Source organism: Pleurodeles waltl, chromosome 8, assembly GCF_031143425.1.
Source record: "Pleurodeles waltl isolate 20211129_DDA chromosome 8, aPleWal1.hap1.20221129, whole genome shotgun sequence".
Lineage (NCBI taxonomy): Eukaryota > Metazoa > Chordata > Amphibia > Caudata > Salamandridae > Pleurodeles > Pleurodeles waltl.
In genome coordinates, this window is record NC_090447.1 from 199,507,929 (window position 1) to 199,524,439 (window position 16,511).

The following is a 16,511-nucleotide window of genomic DNA, read 5'->3' on the forward strand; positions in this document are numbered from 1 at the left end:
CTAACTTTAAGATAAGCATGTGAACAGTTTCTGTGGAAAAATACAGCTTCAAGCAGAAATACACGTTTAATAGCACAGTGGAAAAATACGAACATTTAAACCGTGAGACCAGGCAACTAGGCCAAAGCCTCCGCTAAAGTAATGCTAAGCTAAGGCATTTCAAATAAGCAAATCGTAGCACATGTTTATGATTATGTCGGATTAGTGCAATTCTAATACACCACGTTATATAAAGCACGCGTATAAATGATGGCAAACTACTCTGAGGGCACATTTTGTCCCCGTACAATCTTTATTAATTCGGTTAATGTCACACATGATTATGTCAGCACTACGTTTATGCGTTAATAAATCAAAACCTTCATTTTCTGCTTCATCAATCCCTCCTCTGATGACTACTTGTCATCACACAAATTTAGCCCACAAATTTTATCCCATTAAAATTCTGTCAGCTCCCTTTTCCTTTTAGTTCCCCTAGTTTGCGCTTTGTATTCTTCTGCCATTCTTTTCATTATTTTCTCCTCCTTTCTTCTTTTAATTCTTTCCATAATCATTATTATTCCCCTTTTTATTCCCCAAATTCCAAATACACAAATTATCACTATTAATATTCCTTCTATTATTTTCAATAATATTCCATTCCAAATTCCCCCAATCCAATGTCCCACTGAAGCAAGTCCCTTTCCAACCTTTTCCCACACTCCTGGTTCTTTCAGTTCTTTCAAATCTGCACTTTCTTTGGTTAGATTAGCAAGCATAGTTTTAATTTTCACACTATTATCAGGTATATAGGTGCAGCAGTGACGTGCACCAATCATTTTGCAAACGCCTCCATCCTTTGCTAAAAGAATGTCTAAAGCAAGCCTATTTTGAAGAGTCATAGCTCTTTCCGCTGCAAGTTCAGCATCCATCAGAATTATAGCACCTGAAAATTTTGTCAACATGTTATCCACTATAGTAGACAACTTTCTTATTTTGATGGAATTCAGCACAACTCCTAATGAAGGAATCATGGCTCCAAATATATCACCTACCACAGCAGCTGCGGTCTCTCTTTTCTGGATACGATGGGATCCAGGTGTCTTTTCAATCATCGATATGTCATCCAGCTGATAAACCTTTGGAAACACTATACCCAAATAACATCTTCCCCACCATCCCTTTGGAAGACGATAATAGGCATTATGCCCACAAATGTAATACACCCCTGGAATGACAGGGTCAAGTCCGTCCATCATGAATGTCCATTTGGCCTTAATGATAAACGTATGTTTGCATTCACTCGCTCCTACAAAAATATTGTCATAGTAAGATTCACCTCGATATATACAAAATTTCCCTACATGCCAAGCATCTAAAGCAATTTTCCCTTGTGTCTTTATAGCAGCAAAATCATAGTTATCTACTGAAGTCCTCTTATGCAGTTCTTTTTCTAATTTCGCCTTCATTTGAGCCCTTCTATCATCTGTGCGATCTAAAAAGCTTATTTCTACAGCAGAGACGGAGCAAGTAAGGTTCTCCCTATGAGCATGAGCCGTTTCAAAAGGTTGCATTGGCTCGAAAAAGTCCCTCATAATTTTGTAATCCCAATATTTTGCAGTCTCGCTTAGCTGCGCTATTATAGGAACATAAGCAAAGGTAACATCATAATTTGAGAAAAAATACTGTATGTTAGATTGACCATAAAACCTAGACATTACTATACTACATGTAATCCCATATGTAAGAGGCATGTGGTGATAAGTCACCCCTTCCTTTACTGATGTCGGTATCTGGGTACACACATAACAATCTTTCGCATCCATAGTCTCAACATACTCTGTTAATAAGCGATAGAAAACGTTATACGAAAGCTCTTTCTTATCATGCAAGAGCCTCTCATCCATTGCTAGTCTTTTCAATGGTGTTAGTTCAGTGACAGTAACAGGAGCAATAGTAGAAGCAGCAATAGTCTCATTCTCACCCTTTCCATGCATTCCAAACACAATTGCCATTATTATTAGTACACATGTAATCACCAAGCCTATACACACATATTTACAATATTTCTTTCTATTATTCTGCATAGCGTACCTAGGCATGATCTGTATAGAATCAGAGAGCTAGAAGCACTTATAAATGAAACTACTTAGCAATTCAGTTACAAAGCTGAACGAGCACAATGTTCACACCGTCTTCCTCAACAGGCCAGTCACTTATCGGTTAGCAGCATTTGTCTCAATTCGGTTTAGCAATGTCTCAGCTGGTTGTTTGTCTCACGTTAGTTGCAGCAAGCAATACCATTTACTACCGTTTCAATCAACAGAGTCTATGAAACTTTTCTTTTCTATTTGTATCTCTTCTTCTTCTTCGTTCTCGATGCTTAGAGATACAAACTCATCAGTCCAATCATCATTTACTGCATATGCCCATTCAGGACCGGAATACCTCCTGTTTGGTATCCTTTTCCTTTTCAATTTTGCTTCTCTTTTCGATTCTGCTTCGCTGGCACTCTCCTCCTTCACCAAGTCTTTTTCTTCACTTGACGATTGTTCCACGACAGTCACTTCCTTTCTTTTCTCTTTCACTTTTGGCCTTCCTCCTTCGTTCAAACCTTCTTTACCCTTTTCTTTTATCGGTGAGATACTTAGTCTTCTTTTTGCACGTGCCCGTTTGATGGACCTGCAATCTTTTCTGTAGAGGTTTGAACTCTCTCGTTCTGCTCTTCTTTGTCCCCACCTTCAGGGGAATCGGTCACGTTCTCTTTTTCCCTTTCTGTATCGTCTGTTTCTGGGAAAGCCCCCTTCTGCTCAGGCTCTCCTGCTTTCTCACTTTCTTCGAGCCCTTCGTCACCGTTACTTCCTTCAGGCTCTGTATCACTTTCAGCTGCTTCAGGTTCCTTGTCACCTTCAGCTGCTTCAGGCTTTTTGCTACCCTCAGCTGCTTCAGGTTCTTTGTCACCTGCAGCTTCGTCGTCGCTGTCTGAACTTTCTCCTTGGTCTTCCCCAAGTGAGTCGGACTCTTCGTTCTCCAATAATATCTCCTTTTCTCCTGCTGTTGCTTGTTCGCCTTCAGTTCGCTTTTGTTCTGTCTCAACACTCGGCACCGTTTTATCATGCACTGGTATTTTCAGCGCTTCAACTTCCTCATCTGTGGGACACAGCACCTTCTTTGTATGACTGGCGTGAATCCAGTTGGGAACCCCCGCGCACTTCACAGCGGTAGTTGTCGTCAGGATCACTTGGAAAGGGCCTTTCCAACGGGGTTCCAGACACGACTTCCTCACGTGCTTCTTTATCACGACCCAGTCACCTGCTTTCAGTGCGTGTCCTGGACCTTGGATCGGTGGCAAGGTGGTCGCTTCCACCTGGTGAGAGAAAGAGCGAACCACGTCAGCCAGACCTTTGCAGTAGTCTAACACCATATCATCTGTAATATTCAAAAGCATGTTTGCGGGAACTGCAGGAAGTCTCATAGCCCTGCCCATGAGAATTTCGTGCGGAGACAATCCAGTTTTTCTATCCGGAGTGTTTCTCATTGACATTAGCACTAAGGGCAATGCGTCAGGCCATTTCAAATTTGTTGATGCACATATTTTTGCCATTCTCGACTTCAGCGTACCATTCATCTGCTCCACCAGTCCTGATGCCTCAGGGCGATAGCTACAGTGCAGCTTTTGCTCAATGTTCAGTGCTTCACAGAGTAACTTCATCACCTCGTTATTGAAGTGACTTCCCCTATCTGATTCTAAAGAGATCGGGAATCCGAAACGTGGTATTAACTCCCTCAATAATAGCTTGGCAACTGTAAGGCTGTCATTTCTACGTGTGGGGTATGCCTCAATCCAATGACTAAAAATACACACAACCACCAACACATATCTTAAACCTCCATGCACAGGCATTTCAATGAAGTCCATCTGCATACGACTAAAAGGACCGCTTGCCCTACCAATGTGGCTCGCGTTCACAACTGTTCCCTTTCCTGGGTTCATCTGCTGGCAAGTGACACATCGATGGCAAACTGCTTCTGCAGCTTGACGAAATCTGGGGTTAAACCAATCAGTTTTGAACAATCTTATCATGGCATCTCTCCCTAGGTGAGCTTGCCCATGATAGAACCGCGCAAGCTGTGATAAGAGACCATTTGGTAAAACAAATTTTCCCTCATGTGAAACCCATAGCTCGTCTTGTCTCTTTATACATTGTGATTTAATCCAGGAATCCCTTTCATCCTCCCTGACATTATTCTGTAGTGCTTTTAGTTCTTCTATTGTATCTACGACCTTCAAGGCAAATGCTTCAGCTGGTTCGAGTTCTGGTTCACTTATTGTATTCCAATCATCCCTTAGCAATATACAGTTCAAGGCACAGAATCTTGCGACTTGATCTGCATAGGCGTTTCCCAGAGACACATAGTCCTGTCCTTTCGTGTGAGCACTGCACTTTACCACTGCAACCTCAGCTGGCACTTGAATGGCATGTAACAACTCCCTTATTCTCTCCCCATTTTTCACTGGGGATCCTGAAGAAGTCAGGAAACCTCTCTGTGACCATAGTTGTCCAAAGTCATGCACAATCCCAAACCCGTATTGGCTATCAGTGTAAATGGTGACTTTCATCAATGCAGACAGTTGACATGCTCTAGTAAGGGCTACAAGTTCTGCTACTTGTGCAGAATAGACTCCTTGGAGCCATCCCGCTTCCAAGACCCCTGTTACAGTACATACAGCATATCCTGCTTTCAAAATTCCCATCCCATCTCTTAGACATGAACCATCAACAAAAAGAATTTGGTCATTTTCATCAAGTTTTGTATCTTTGATGTCCGGCCGGGGTTTTGTGCAAAATTCAGTCACCTGAAGGCAGTCATGTTCGACGTCTTCAGCGTTCTCAATTTCAGCATTTTCTCCAGGAAGCAAGGTAGCTGGATTCAACGTAGTGCACCTTTTCAGCTGCACATTCGGTGAGCCCAGAATAGTCGTTTCATACCTTGTGAGTCTTGCTCCAGTCATGTGCTGCGTTCGGGAGCGGGTCAAAAGTATCTCGACTGAGTGAGGGACCATGACTGTTACTGGGTGTCCCATCACTATTCCTTCACTCTGAGTGAGGCTGATACCAACTGCTGCTACGGCGCGCAAACACCCTGGGAGTGCTGCTGCAACCGGATCCAAAGTAGCTGAAAAATACGCTACTGGTCTGTTTACGCCACCATGGGCTTGAGTCAAGACAGACAAAGAACATGCATCACGTTCATGGCAAAACAATGTGAAAGGTTTCGTGTAATCAGGCATACCTAAAGCTGGAGCCCTGCACATGCACTCCTTCAATTCAACAAAAGCATCCATCTCATCCCCTTTCAGTTCGATCTGATCCAAGGCATCCTTCTGGGTCAATTTCAGCAAAGGCTTCGCTAGAGACGAGAAGTTGGGAATCCACTGGCGACAGTATCCCACCATTCCCAAAAACTTCCTCACCTCCATCCTTGTCTTTGGTGGACTCATTTGAAGTACACTTGTAATCCTTTCCTTCATTATTCTCCGTGACCCTTTCTCTATCTGGTGACCCAAGTATTTCACTTTCTTCTGACAGAACTGCAGTTTGGAAGGAGACACCTTGTGTCCATTCCCTCCCAAATGGTTCAACAGAGCAATGGTATCGGCTGTGCAGCCACTTTCTGTCTTTGATGCAACCAGTAAGTCGTCAATGTACTGTACTAAGGTTGACTCGAATGGTAACTCTAACTCTTCCAAGTCTTTCTTTAGAACCTGATTGAATATCGAGGGTGACTCAGAGAACCCTTGAGGAATTCGACACCAACTGTATACTCTGTCTAGGAATTTGAAACAAAAGAGGAATTGGCTGTCCTCATGAAGAGGCACAGAAAAGAATGCTTGTGACAAATCGATGACTGAGAACCACTCAGCTTCGCAAGGGATCTGAAACATTATCACAGCCGGATTCGGTACGACAGGGCAGCACTTGATTATGATGTCATTTATTTTCCTCAAATCCTGCACAAGTCGGACTTTCCCACTTGGCTTTATTAGTCCCATTATCGGTGAATTACATGGGCTGCTTAATACTTCTTTCAGTACTCCCTGCTTCACGAATTCGTCAATAAGTTGGGCAACTTTTATGAGGGTATCTTGTGGCATGTGGTATTGTGGGGTCTGGGGAAAGATCGCATTGGGCTTTACCATCACTTTTACTGGTTCTACTCCTTTCATCAATCCCACCTCTTTCCCTGTCATGTCCCACACTTCCTTTCCGACTTTTTCCCGTAATTCTGCTGGGATATCTTCTTCAGTTATCATCGGTAAAAGACAAATCAGAGGATACTCTTCGTCGACTGTTTCTATCTCATCCCCCTCTACACTGTCCTCGTCTTCCCCATCATTGCTCGTCTCTATTGTTATTCCTTCGTTTGAACACATGATCGAGCAACCCAATTTACACAATAGGTCTCTTCCTAACAGTGCTATCGGGCTTGAGTCACACACCACAAACTGATGTACCCCTTGATAGTTACCAATGTTGACTGGTACCGGATCTGTTATTGGGTTCGTCAGATGCCTGTTTGCTACTCCCACCACTTGAACTGTCCTCCCTGAGAGTGGCAAATTTGGTACTTCACTGCTCTTAACAGTTGAACGTGTGGCCCCGTGTCAACCAAGAATGAGACGCGATGACCCATTACTCTTCCCTCAACGTACGGACCCCTTTGATCAACTTCTAGGGATGCCGCAAGCACACAGTCTCCTTCTTCTCCTGAACTTTCACTCTCCCATACGTTGTTTATTCCACTTTCACTGTGTAATGGGAACTGTTGTACTGTGCCGTTTGTGCTCATTACCTGACCCGTTACCTGTGGAGAAACCATCATTTGCTGCTGACTCATTGGTGCCAAAGGTATTTGCATTTGCTGATTAGGTACCAAGGGTAACTGCTGTTGCATCGGCTGCATCTGCGTCATCTGCACACGGGGCATCTGCATCTGCTGCGGCTGCATAGGTTGTAATCCCTGCAATTGATTTATGGTCTGAAAATTTGGGTTCGGACCTCTCATTTTCGGTCCTCTCATTGTCTGAAATGCATTGACATCATTGTTTTGCTGACCAACACCTACACCTGCACCTGCACCTTCCTGCACCACCATCGGACACTCGCGTTTCTAATGACCTACGTTTCCGCACGCGTGACACGGCATCACTTTCTTCATTGCCTGCACACCCGTCACAACAGTGTTCAAATCCGGACCATTATTCACAAAACCTCCTCTACCTCTGCCTCTGGCCTGTGGCTGAAATGCCATGTTTCCTTGCAACTGCGGCTGCTGTTGCTGAAACGCCATGTTTCCCTGCAACTGCGGCTGTGGTTGCGATACCTGCTGTTGGAACCCTTGCATCCCTGGCAACCCTTGCAGTCCTTGCAGACCTTGCAAGCCTGTCTGAGCCGCCTTAAGCTGCATCATCATCACCTTCTCTTTCATCTTTTTCTGTTTCACCTCAATTTCGTCGCTACAGTATTTCGCATAAGTCAAGACTTCATCAATCGGTTTCGACTGCCAGCAGATCAAATGCGATTTTATCATCTGACTTATCTCTGGTCTCAGCCCTTCCACAAATCTGAACACAAAATGAAGCATATCTTTCGCCTCAATTGCTTCCGTGCCACTGTAATTCTTGAACGCCTTCAACAACCTTTCATAGTAACGATTCTTTAGCCTCTTGGGCAGTTCGATCAATTTTCTGCCAATCCACATTTTTCGCGGCAACCTTCGTCTTCAAATGCTCAATCACCTTATAGTACAGACACATCACCATAGGTGATGGTGCACCCGTCTCTCTGTCTCTCTCTGGTTCGCATGTCGGCCAACCTACAGCTCTTTTGCAATCCTCCCACAAATCTGCCGGAACCACAATCTCGAATAAAGTGTTCAGGTCTTCCCAGAGACATTTGGCAAGCATCACAAACCTATCAGTCTGTTGATACCATTCGATCGGCTTCTCCCTCAGTTTGGGAAAATCATTCGTAAAAGACTGAATATCACTTCTGTGCCATGGTACATGTACTAATTTTCCCCCTGCTGTCTCCCTCATTGGTAACATGGTTACTGTTTCGCTGCTCTGCGGTCTTTTCTCATTATGCTCTGTAACACTGTCCCTCCTCTTATCCTTCCTCTTTACCCATCTGCTTTCCCACTTGTCTAAGCACCTCCACACTTGGGCACTCTGCAATAATTCTCTAAGGTGTGCCTTCATGCCTGCTGATCTCATGTGTTCAAAATCTGTGGTCCCAAAATCCAACCTATAGCTCCTGCTCAAGTGTTTCGTCTTGCCTATGTCAATCCCGTTCCTGTCTGCTACTTCCTGCAAACTTTTATGTACCTTGTTTACTTCTTTCGTGATCTTTGGACATAGATACCTCAACTCCTCTTCCGTGTAGGATTCTAACCTGTTCACACCCATATTCCCTTCCACCAATTCTTGTGCTTCCATGTTCAGCCTCATCCTGCTCAAGTAATCGTCTCCTTTCCCACTGTCTGAACTTTGTGTGGAATTTAGACTGTTGAACCACTGTGTCAGCTGTTGCGCATTTACCCCCATCAGTGTAGCATTCACATCGACTGCCATCGATGGTTGCGGCAACTTTTCAGTGTTCGATGTTAATGGTATTATCAGTGGGGGGCTCGACCTCACCAGTGTTGACTGAGCGCATACGGGACTAAACTCCATCAAGGACCCAGACCCAGTTGGCTGAGCCGCTATCGGGGTTATCCCTGGAGTGTTTTCTATGCACCTTCTTCCTGACCCATTCTGCAGCATTTGTCCCTGACTGCTCATACCTAAGTTAGGCTGACTATACAAAGGTACCACTGGACCTACAGTAATGGGCAGTGATATTGCATCTGGATTCTGTCCATTTCCCATATTCTGAGGCATGTTCATCCCCATATTATGGGTCATCATTGCCGGCATGCCCATCTGACTCCCCGTCATTTGAGCATGAGCGTTTCCTCCCTGTATCTGCTTTTGAGGCATCATAAACTGAGTTGATTCAGCTTGTGCCGGTGTTGGGTTGTAACCATTCTGTACGCCCCTTACGGTTGGATCTAGAATCATTCCTCCACTATTATCACTGCTGTAGTACCCTGGCATCTGCGGCTGATAATGTTCTGCTGGTTTCAACACGGGCACATCTGGATACATTCTCCTGACCTGCGGTATCTGTGGGGTGAGCAGTAAGCTCGGATCCTTAGATCCCGATGGTACTCCTGTATTCTGCGTTTCACTGTTCTGTACCGATGCCGGAGGGGCAGAACTGGTACTTGGACCTTGTCCATTCTCTGCATAAGGCGGTGGACGGTCGTTCAGCAATTGCATTATCAACTCCTCGTCCTCTAACTCCTCTTCTCTTCTCAACTTTTCCTCGTCCTCTTTGTCCTGGGAACACTTCCTGTCTGTCTTACAGGTAGCTTTCTTACCTGTCTCTTCTTCATCTTTAGTAATTGCCGGGAACAATTTTATTCCCTGCAATACATCTGACCTCCACACCTTCTGCGCATTATCCCACCTAGCATCCGCTAGTGTCTTTTCTACCTTCCTCATCCTTGTTTCAAACTTGTTCTTCTGTTGCTGTCTAGCCATGAGTTCCCATATTGCTAGAGCCTCAAACTGTGCTGGCCTTGGAGGTACCTTCATGTCATACATCGTGAATCTCAAATTCTCTAGGACCCTTATATTGAATGTCCCATGTATCGGGAATGCTACGCTCCCATGTTTCTCTGTCCACTTGTGCCATTGCTTTAGCCAAAGACACGGAGCTACCCCTTTTTCCTCCATTACAATGTAAGCTGGTGTGCCCTCGGGCGGCGTCTCTTCCCCTACGCTCGCTTTGATGTAAGACTCTCCCTTCATCGCGCTCCTGAATGCTTTAAGGAATTTCATTTTCTCGTCTTTTAATTCACAAAGTTTATAATCAATAGGTCACTTTTATTCCACAAAATTCGTAATCAATAGGTGACTTTAATTCCCGGAATACTCTTCACCTGCCTTTCCCCTTCCAATTGAGTGCCACGGACTGCGTCCAATCCGTGCGCGACCCGTCTCACCCACCAACCTATCCCAGCGCGGCTCCTAGTGACGTCACACTCACACACACTGCGGCTGACAAAGCCTCGCGGCTAGTCCTCCTTCACTCAGTTCCTCCCGTAACAACTTTTTGCATGTATCGCGAGCTACCAAAAAAACTAAAACAGATCTGTCGGTTTACTACAGGAAGGGTAACACAATCGCTTCAGGACCTTAGGGACTTTTCACTAACCTCGGCCACTATTCGATCTCTTTCACCAGCCTCGGCCGCTATTCGGTCTTTCTCAGTCCCCGCATTCGCAAGCAAATCTGACCCGCAGACCTACTCTCAACTTGTCAATGATCTGTTCTAGTGCACTTAGAATCTTGTCAAAGCCCGAAGTGGAAGTTTCTATCACTCCCTAACACACGTACCCACTCGTTGACCACGCCCGATCAACCTACTAAACTGCCCAGACCACAACATGGATCAACATACTCCGGAGTCTCTTGACCTCGCAGGGCCCGCCTCAACAACACCAACCACGTGGACCTTTTTATGCACAAAGCGCCAGACACATATGAAGTTCGACGACTCCCCTACTCTCACACTCGGAGCCGCACCTCCGCTATCTCTATGAAGTTTGACGACTTCTTAGTTCTACACTCGGAGTCTCACCTCCGCTATCCTTAAAAGAAAACCCTCGCAACCTTTTCACACACTCTGCGGCAATAAGCTGTGCAAGCGCAAAACCCTAACTTCACTCATACCATCACTAGTACCGCCAACGCTGTTTCTACATCTCCTTTCTCTCCATTCGCAAGCTCCGAGATCCCGGGAAAGTCGCGGTGGACCTAGCCCATCATCTTCTTGTCAATTATTTTCATCCAAGAAAATCTAATTCAACTTCTCGAATGAGGCCTCAAAATGCGTAACCGTTAATCCAACACCATGTACTCTAATGGTACAGGGTCCCAAAAGACGGAACCGTCCTCTGCTACCATCTACTGATAGAGCGGAACGTGGTAACAATTTACCTGCGTTCGGACGCTCTTTAGGTCGATGAATCTTTTGACTTAGTGGGAACTCTCTGTACTCTTAATCTATCAACTTCATCAAATCGATAATCAATAACGAACATAAGCAACCCCTTGGACGACATAACACTTTACAATTAATCCAGAATACATTTCGGCGAACCCTGACCTTTCAGTCAGGAAGAACCACACCAGTTTATTGCGAAGTTAGTGAATTTATTTCCCTATATTAACAAAGCTAGCACGATATAGATGTGTCTCAACACCAAATGATAAACATAAATGAACATTAATAGCTGTCCATATCGTCGAAACAAGTGTAATCTATGTAGCATTTGAATCACAAGGCATTCGATAGTGGCAATGCAAAGCACTAATACGATAATCTGCAATGGGCTAATTGCGTACATTTAGTCAGCATAACAAGACCTCAAATTGCATCGTGCGGCATATGGAATCCTCATCTAACCTCAAATTAGCATCAGCATGTGGGACTTCATGCAAAGACAATTTAGCAACATCAATTTAGAAAACTCCTAGCTAGGGTCCTTATCAAAATCAGCAGTTGGTTACCTAAAAGAAACACAATGCAATTTTACAATTTCCTTTCATAATTACCAATTCCGATCAGCAATCAATGAATTCTTCGTCTCACAGGTACCGTTTCTCAATCAGCATAGACACCGTTTCGATCGGCATGGGACTGGGCAAAGGGGCAGGGGTGAACGGGGCCATTGCCTCACGGCGGCAAGATAAGATTACTACTTCATGCAAAGGGGCAAATCAAAGTTAAAGTCTCTAGGGCAAGAATCATTAAAGTCTCTTTCTCTCGACTAGAGAAAGCATCAAAGTCTCTCAAAATGGCGTCGCAGCAAAGTGGGCCATAATAGCTACGAAGTCAAAATGGCGGGATGTCCGAAGATAGAGAGAGAGCTTTCCTCTCGTGCACCTGGGTTTTATAGACAACAGTTCAAGTCCAGTAGGGTCTCCATTGGTGGGTTCATAGGTTAGCTTCAAATTGACCAATCAAAAACGACAGTTCTCAAGCTTTTACTTAAGCATACATTATCCTTGGAGATGGGTACGTAATTTGCAACATTGTCTCTCGATTAGCTTACTCTCAGAGCCTCCATTGTCCGCACCTGCAAGTCGACCTTGAATTAAAGAGAAAATATGCCAGGCTGGCACTAACTTTAAGATAAGCATGTGAACAGTTTCTGTGGAAAAATACAGCTTCAAGCAGAAATACACGTTTAATAGCACAGTGGAAAAATACGAACATTTAAACCGTGAGACCAGGCAACTAGGCCAAAGCCTCCGCTAAAGTAATGCTAAGCTAAGGCATTTCAAATAAGCAAATCGTAGCACATGTTTATGATTATGTCGGATTAGTGCAATTCTAATACACCACGTTATATAAAGCACGCGTATAAATGATGGCAAACTACTCTGAGGGCACATTTTGTCCCCGTACAATCTTTATTAATTCGGTTAATGTCACACATGATTATGTCAGCACTACGTTTATGCGTTAATAAATCAAAACCTTCATTTTCTGCTTCATCACCTATGGAGGAAGCTGCGGGGTTGGAGCATCTCAAGCAACTTGCTGTGGGCAATAATATCACTGTACAATTCGACCTGGGTGAGGGTTTAGCTGTCACAAACTGTCCCAACCAGGGAAATTCCTAAAGCAAGGCTGTGTCCTTGCCCCACTGGTATTTAACTTGTATACAGCGTATATGTCCCTGGCCTTAAAACACACCAACGTAATCCCAACAAAAATCAGAATGCTCAATGTTACGTTGCTACAATAAACAGATGATATTGTTTTTCTGGATCATTTGAGAATCGGGATCCAAAATGCACTAAATGTCCTGCATAATTATAACGAGACAAATAAAATGAAGGCAAATGTATTGAAAACAAACATAATAACCTTTGGGAGGATGAATAAGAAACTGATTTACTACTGGAGTATGGGTGCACTAAAAATGAATGGGACAAATTGTACAGTAATCTGCAAGTGTGGCTGAGTGCTAACGGAAGCTCTAAAACCCACCTGGCCACATTAAAGCAAATGCCGAATTGATTATTACCAGTTTGCCACCTCAAAAATGCATTACAAAGCTCCTCCTCAGTACCAATTTGTTGAATACCAGGAGCATCCCTCCTATCAGTGCTAAATTACGGCCATGAAGCCTTCCCGGGGCAAAATAGTGGAAACATTGCAAGTTTAAGCTTATAAGAGGGTTTTCAGGTTACCCCAATATATAAGAGATCGTATGATTAGACTGGAACTCAGCCTGGAAGGACAGAAGTGAGCTAACATGGATGCTTTCTTAAAATATTACTACAGGTTCATCGAGGCCCCACCCAGCGCACTGAAATCAGCTGCTTGACTCATTTTTAACTCAAAGTTGAGCCCCTGGTCCCTATATCTAAATTAGTTGCTTGAAACCCTGCACATAGACCAGACAGAATTAAATAAATTGCTTCTCTTGCACACTGCACTTAAATCTCTGTTGAAAAAACATATTAAATCACTGGCAATGTCAAGTGACCTGGTGAAACTGAACAGCATACTGGTGATAGCCGTGGCACCATTTTATGACAATAAACACCTGCACCTCCTGACTGTACAACCATACAGGTGCGCGATTGGGAAAGTCTGCTCTACACAAATCATGGCTGCAAGATTGATGGCACTCCAGATTAAATCAATGAACCCGAATTTGCATTTCCTTTATAAGATTGTCAACTGTAGGCTGTTGTGCGGCAATGCTGAATGCATGCAAACACTTTGGTAAAACCGCTCTTTTTAAGCTATAGAATAAGAACCTGCAACAAACTAGGAACCTTGTTTTCACCATGATGGAGCCGTCTGAGCTGGTGAAATTTGGCAAGTACATCAATCTACTACAAAACCTGCTGAAAGAACCCAACAAAACTAGTTAGACTTACCAACTCAACAAATCTTAGAGGGACAGCACATTCCATATTCAGAAACTGTGCACGTCCTAAATTGGTTGATGATGCTGCCTTTACGTTTTTTCTTATTATTATTGTCATTTTATACCACTAGTATATGATTAGACTGCCTTATTTTTTATACATTTTTACCAACTTCTCAAAACATTTGTGCAAGAACATCAGACCATTGCGGAATAGTCGCACAACTTGAAAACATGTACAGTACACTCTGGCCGATCGTACTGTTTTTATTGGTGGGACAATTGCATTACTAGAAAGTATTTAACATGTTGGCGGGTTGTATTGTTATTTACATGAGTTTCCCTATCCTCATTTAATAGTCTTAATATATGTTGTGACTTCACATTTTAAAAAATAATTTAATTTTTACTTGATACTCTCATGCGATATAATTGTCTACTGCTATGCCCCTATACCTCTGTTTTGGAATGTTTGCACAAGCTGAAACAATGAACTGTCTCAGTTGCTTAATATTCACAATCAACTTTCCATCCTTTGCCAAAAGATTGCAAAAGATTGTAAAGATTTTGAGTAATCATACAATAAAGATTTATGAGTGAATGACTGACTGATTCATGAAAAATTACCATAGAACGCACCACAATTCCTAAAATTAGTATGGTACCATCAACAAATGATTTATGTTGTAACTAAAATGTATTGCCCTTTATACGTTCTGCTTTTTGTGACCCTACAAACCTGCCATTCACTGCAATGCATTTCAATGGGCTACTATCACGTTTATTGGTCCCAAGATGGCTGCCAGCACTTCCTAGTTGAAGTGGTGACAGCCACTCATATCTCACCTTGACATTCGTGCATAGCCTCTGTCTAGATACACTAATTGAAATTTCCTTTAACATCTCTTAAACTGCTAAACAGATGTACACCAAATAATGAAAAGGGCGATCTGTGGACGAAAAGCTATCTTTCTGGCAAAGTTGGTGTAATTCCATCCAGCGGTTTGGGCTGCATGTGTTTTTAAAGAGTCTATGGGAATTAGCATGTAAAATGCATATTTTTCTCAGCCCTTGCGTGGCGGATCACACCAAAACTTTCCATGTACAACAACACATTTGGGAACACTTTTTTTGGAAAATTTAATGAAGATGCGTCAAATGGCACAAAAGAAATATCCAACTCAAAAAATGCTTTTTCTATGGAAACTAGTCTGGCAGTAAGGTCACCCCTCTGGAAACAGTGTGGTTCTCCCTGACGGTGAAGTTTGCAGTCTTCCTGCCCAATTATGAGTTAAGTGAGTGTATATATGAAAGACCACCACAGCACTGCCGTCACCGCCAGAAAATTCTGTGTGACAGCAGCAGTTGAGACAAGTGCGTATGTTTGAGGGCAGACTGCCAGTTCCCCCCTGGTCCAATCACAATGAACCTTGCCACAGACATGACTGAGGTAGCTAAACCTCCAGACCTGATCTGGTAGAAAAGGAGGGATAAAAGGCAGAAACTCACCTTTACTCACCTGCATATATACCCTGACGTCATGGAGCCAACAGTACAAGTCCAGCCGCTGCTGGTGTTGCTTGATGACTGCCAAACCCCACATTGTTGTGGACGCAACCGACGGTAAGTCCTCATCTCCCCTGTTTCCATTTGCTTTTCAGACACACTTACAGGTGCAGTATAAGATGCAGGAGGACCCTTGGACAAAATTAATTTGTGTGTACCTGTCTGGAATAGCCTATAATGTTTACTCCAAAGTCACCTCTTTGATGCCCTCTTTGGCCAGCTCACTGACACTGCACAGTGACACTGCTTCAATAATAAAATGTGTGTCTCAGAAATCGACAAAGATAGTGATGTGTGTTCACAATTCAATAACACAAAAACACACCCACACTAACATCATAGCAAATAATCACTGTGATGCCCTCCAACATTTCACAGGCTGGGTCTAGTATTGATAGACAAGAAATTTAAGTAGGGATGTAGCATGAAACTCAAACACACCTTCTATACTATTTTACTGCAGTAGACTCTCACATTTCAGGCACATCAAACAATTCAATTTGTAAAATGCTATCTTAAACAATACACCTAAGGACTAATGTAAGCCCACCATGAAAACACTCTCTGCAAAACAAGGTCCTTTCAATCAGGAGTCTGGGTCCCTGGGCCACAGTCCACTTTGCCCATGCCCCAAAACATCTCAGTGCACAGGCTCCCTGGCTTAAAGTATAGCCTGGAAAAAAAACGGCATCACCAAGTGCCATGCGTCTATGTCCAATGTGGAAGTGCAAGATATTTGAACCAACACATCATAACTGCATTACTCACATACAACTAATGTAGGTGTAAGCTATACACAATACAATGGACACATACCAAAAAGAAGTAAAAAAGCCACGGCAACAAACCACCCTCCTGGTGTGGTTAATAAAGGTCTAACTTGCAGACAGTCAACACATCTC